This window comes from Mus caroli, chromosome 19 (genome assembly GCF_900094665.2).
Source record: "Mus caroli chromosome 19, CAROLI_EIJ_v1.1, whole genome shotgun sequence".
NCBI classification, from domain to species: domain Eukaryota; kingdom Metazoa; phylum Chordata; class Mammalia; order Rodentia; family Muridae; genus Mus; species Mus caroli.
The window spans coordinates 2,098,019-2,103,539 of NC_034588.1; positions in this window are offsets into that span (position 1 = coordinate 2,098,019).

A 5,521-nucleotide genomic window follows, 5' to 3' on the forward strand; every position below is an offset into this window, starting at 1 on the left:
ACTTTGTAGACCAGGCTGGCCTCGAACTCAGAAATCCACCTGCCTCTGCCTCCCAAGTGCTGGGATTAAAGGCGTGCGCCACCACGCCCGGCTTTGAACCAAACTCTTACCTCTTGGATCATTACTCTGCCGGCCATGGTGGTCACAGAGACTCTGAACTAAGGTGATTTTCATTCCACCCCTACACTGCCAGCTTGGGCCCGACACTGCTGAGACTTAGTGCTCTCAAAGTACTCATTCGCTGCATCCTGTCCCCAGGTGTGGTGACGTGTCTGTGCATCAGAACACACCTTTGGCAGGGCACAAGGGGCTCAGACTTTTGAGTTTGAGAACTATGTGCCCATCCCTGGGTTGTCTCTCTGGGGCGTGGTCCTTCTGTGTTGACTTTGCTGTGGGTGTTGATGTTTTTCATGGCATGTCCTTGGAGCATCTGAAGACATCTTGCATCTGTTTGTCTTTCTCTGTCTCTCTCGGTGTCTCTCTGTATCTGTGTCTCTGTATCTGTCTGTCTCTGTGTCTCAGTATCTGTGTCTGCCTGCCTGCCTGTCTGTCTGTCTGTCTGATACTTGTACTGACAGGTTCTTCTCAGGAGAGGAATCAAAAAGGATTTCGACAGCCAAGTAAGGCTGCACAGAACACTGCGGTTGGAGCTGGTGAAATGGCTCAGCAGATAATGATGGTTTCAGCCAAAAGTGAGTTTTATCCCCGAGCCCCACAAGGTGGGAGAACTGATTCCACAGCTTGTCTTCTCGTCTCTACATGCCCACCCCCACACTCAGATAAACAGATAAGGTCATTTTAAAAATAGTGTATCTGTACCTTTGAGTTCTATTTCTCCAGGGGACTCACCCCTCTGGGTGCAGTACATTTGAGTTTGCTCCTCTGGGGCTGTGGGTCCAGCTCCTTGGGGCAAGGCATTGTGCCTTTGGGAAGGATGGAAGAGGGACTGTCAGCCTCGTGGCCTCCAGTAATTCAGAAGGACAGCCAGCCATCTCTAGCCACCAGCAGTCACAGGACTGTAGGCTGGGCCTTCAGTGTCGTACCCATGGCCCCACCAAGTGTGCTTCTGTGCACTAAACTCATCAGGGTGCTGCTCCCCTTACCCCAGAGTGCTCCCCGATACCCCACGTCCTAGCCAGTCTTAGAGCATCAGCCTCTGACTGTGTTTCTTTAGTACTATCACATATGCAGGAGTCACACTACACATGGAGGGAGTCTGTGGCTGTGCTTAGGAGTGGTGGACAGAAGGTGGTCCTCTCTGTCTGAGATTCTACATTTGAGAATCCATATTGTAGAGTTGAGCCTTGTGTGCTCTGTACCGCTTGGGCCAGGACAGCAGAGATGGCCCGGGTGGCACTGTGCTCTGCCAGCTGTGGGGTTCTGAGAGTCACTGGGAGCAGAGTGAAGGTCAGGGTGGGTGAAACACACAGGAGAAAGCAGTGCAAGAAGCAGAGCTGGAGATTTATTGCAACAGACGTGGCCCGTGGCCCTGAGGTGCCTCCACCATGCTTGTTCCCATGGGGCCCTGACTCTGTCACCCCGGGGCCGGTCACACCTGCATGCAGTCATGCTTTAGAAGCTGAGTGGTGTTCTTCCAGGGGACTTCAAGGAGCTCAACGTTGCAGGGCAGCTCCAGGGGGTGGTGGGGCACAGTGGGGAGAGTGAGCTTGGAGCCAGTCTCCTTCTCCCAGCAGCCAACCCCCAGTCTGCCACATCTCTCTGTGACCAAGGACAATCATTGTCCAGTATAGAGAATGAGAGGGCCCTGTGTAATCCCAAGTCCTTCCAGGAAACTTCCACCACAGGGGGAAGCTCCAGCCTCTCCTTCCTATACCCCATGCTGGCCTTAGGCTGAGTCAGGATAGGTTTAGCCAGGCCCCTACCTGACTGTACCTGACTGTCAAGATGGAAAAGCCAGGGGGTCTCAAGGCTCTGCGTGGGATGTGGATATTATCTCTTAGTACACCCCTATGGCTGCGGGCTGGTGGTGAGGTCCACATGGGCTCCAGAGATTCTGGTCTTCTTATACCCAGGGTCAATACTTGATGCCAGCTGCCAGCCTTTCCCATTGCCAGTTAAGAATGGTGCTCTGACCTAGGGACTCAGACATGGAGTCGTGCAGGGAGCTACAGAGGGAACAGCAACTTGGCCCTTGAGGGAAACTGAGGCACCCATGCTCACCTTCCTGAAGCAGGGATAGACACGTGACGAGGGGCACCCAAGATGCCTTCTATATCCCTACCTTTCTAAAAGGAGAAATGAGTTATTTCACTCAAGGATGGAGTCAGTCAGTCTTTAAAATCTAGGCATTTTTCACAGCCGGGCGTGGTAGTACACGTCTGTAATCCCAGCACTTGGGAGGCAGAGGCAGGCAGATTTCTGAGTTCGAGGCCAGCCTGGTCTACAGAGTGAGTTCCAGGACAGCCAGGGCTATACAGAGAAACCCTGTCTCGAAAAAAATAAAATAAAATAAAATTTAGGCATTTTCAGTCATATATTTTACATTCATATTTCTTTTTAAAGATACTTATACATAAACTTTTTTTTCCTCTAGAGATGGGGTTTGTCTATATAACCCTGGCTATCCTAGAACTACATAGAGCAGGCTGGTCTAGAACTCTCAGAGCTTCACTCCTCCACCTCCTCCTCCGCCTCTTGAGTGCTGACATTAAAGGTGTTCATTGCCAAGCCTGACTCAAGGATGAGTTTTTATTGCTCTCTTGGTTGTCCCTGCATCTGGCATCTCTGCAGGGCCATCGCTGGTGGCGACCGCACCTTGCTTCGCACCTTGGACGTACCCAGTGTAAGCGTTGCAGCCCCCACTCCAGGTGGGCGACATATGTTACCTAGACCCAGCCTGGAGTGAGCTCTCCGCATACTCACGTCAGAGAGTTTCTGACTCGTCACCTGATGGTTAGAGGCTCAAATCTTGTTTTGTTTTCATGGTCTGTTTGTCTTGTTTTGATGTTCTGGGGGACTGTCTTACTCCAGAGCCCAGGCTGCCTCTCCAGCTCATGCTGGCATCATGGTCACACACTGCCACACATAGCACTCCTGGGGACGTGATTTTTGGTTTTGCTTTTATCTTATAGTTCTGCAATGCCACCAGTACACAGAACAGGGGACAGAACACTCATGTTCATGTTCTCTGAGAGGAGAGACCTGGCACGCAGGACTTAACACATGCTGGGTAACCGCTCTGTTAGTTAGCTACTTCAGAAGCCCTGCTCAATTCAATACTTAGTGTCACCAATTTTCTCCCCTCGGACCAGAAACTGTCACCTGCACTTACAAGCCCCTCGTCATCATTAACCTCCTTCTCCAAAGATCTGTGGTGACCTTGACTGATGACTTTCCTTTCTTAGCCCTTTGTGTCCACTGCATGCAAGCAAGCTCTAGAGCAATGCTGCACCCCCAATTCTTCGCAGAAAGCAGCTCCTTGGAGTCCTTTCTAACTTTACTATCGATCTAGGGATCCCTCAGCAAGGATTTACTTCTGAACATGGATGGAAGCAGGCCACTGTGTGGGACTGCGATCCTGGCACTCAAGACCTTAAAAGGCAGAATTGCCGTGAGCTTGAGGCCATCTGGGCTTTACAGTGGATCCCAAGCTAGCCAGGCCCACACAGCAAGGCACAAGCATAAAAATACTGAGAGTAAAAAAAGCAGTTTGTTTTGTTTTGAGACAGGGTTTCTCTGTGTAGCTCTGGCTGTACTCATTCTGTAGACCCAGGCTGAGTTTGCTCTGAACTACAGGTCTGGTTCACTTTGTCTGCTGTGGCTCACACTTGGAACCACCAGTCTGTACAGCAGGGTCTCACAGACTAGGCAGCTGTGAGCGTTTCTTAAAGTCCTGGTGCAGGTATTCAGTTTGTTACGGGCACAGTCCAAAGAATGGAATTGATGGCTCATGGGGTGTGTCAGTTTTGCAAAATAATACTCAGCTGTTTTCCCAGAGTGCTCATAGCAATTTACTCCCACCAACTGGGGACCAGTTCCTGTTGCTCCATTTGCTCAACCCTTGATATTGTCTGACTTGAGGTTTTGGCAGTCTGGGAGGCATTAGGGGCATTTGTTTTTCTGATTTCTAATCAATGTGAACCTTTCCATGCGCTTTGTGTGTATGTTTGTTTTGTCTTTGGGTTTTGTTTTTTGGGTTTTTTTGTTTTTTCAAGACAGCGTTCCTCTGTGTAGCCCTGGCTGCCCTGGAACTCACTCTGTCGACCAGGCTGGTCTCAAACTCAGAGATCTGCCTGCCTCTGCCTCCTGAGGGCTGGGATTAAAGGTGTGCGCCACCACTGCCCAGCCTCCCTTGGAGCCTTTCAGCTCCTCTACCATGTTCCCTATCCTGTTGTCCCCTTTGCTTTTTTCACTCCTAGGGACTGAACCCATGAGCTCATGAGTGCTAGGCACCCTACCACACAGCTACATCCCCAGCCTGTGTCCCCATGTGCGTATGTGTGTGGTGAGGGGTGGTTCCTTGCCTAATCATGTGGAGACCAGAGGAGGATGTGAGGCATCCTCCTTAATGTTTTCCACTCCTCTTACTGAGAGGCTCTCACTGAGCCTGAAGCTGTTTCAGCCAGGCTGGCTGGAGAGAACTCCTTGGACTCTCTCTGCCCTGACACAATGGAGTGATGGAACTAAAGGCACAAGCAACCATGCCTGGTGGTAAGTGGGTGCCATGGACTTGAACTTCCCAGCAAGTTTAGTTCCCGAGCCATCTCTGCAGACCATTTGCTCTAGGAGATGTAATCTCATGCACCCTAGACTGGCCTGGGACTTGCATCGTAGCTAAGGATGACCTTGAACTTCAGATCCGCATGCTCATATCTCCCTAACTATTGAGGCCATGGACCACCTCAAGCCATGTTCCAATTGGGCCACGTCACAGACGTCCTAGACTCCAGCTCTGCTATGAATTCTGGGTGGGGATTTGACTGATAAGTTTCTTTACCCACGCTGTGTTCATCTCATTACTCAGGTTTTAAGTTTCTAGTTTTTTAGACACCATCTTTTCTTTCTTTTCTTGAGGCAGGGTTCCTCTGTGTAGCCTTAACTGCCCTGGAACTATGTAGACCAGGCTGGTCTCAAACTCACAGAGATCCTCCTGCCTCTGCCTCCCAAGTTCTGGCATTAAAGGCGTGCACCACCACTAGGCAGAACAGAGACCACCTTATTAATTAACCTTCCCTTTATCATATGGCCATGAGAATCGTCTCATCTTGCACCCAGTCCTGTACTGCCATCCTTACCTTCCTGGAGAGTAAACATGCAGACCAGCATTTCACTTGTATAATCAAGCCATTGTTCAATGAAACTTTCTGTTGAAGGAATGACTATCAAGCAGGAACCATTGTTACACAGCACTGTACCTGCTCCCCACAACCCTCACCCGTATAAAGCTCAAAACGCATAGCATGGGTTACATGACACAGGAACACAGGCTCCCACACACTTTGAGCTCCAGTGGCTAGATTCTTAAAAGTTCAAGGACAAATTAGCTTTTCTTTTTTTTTTT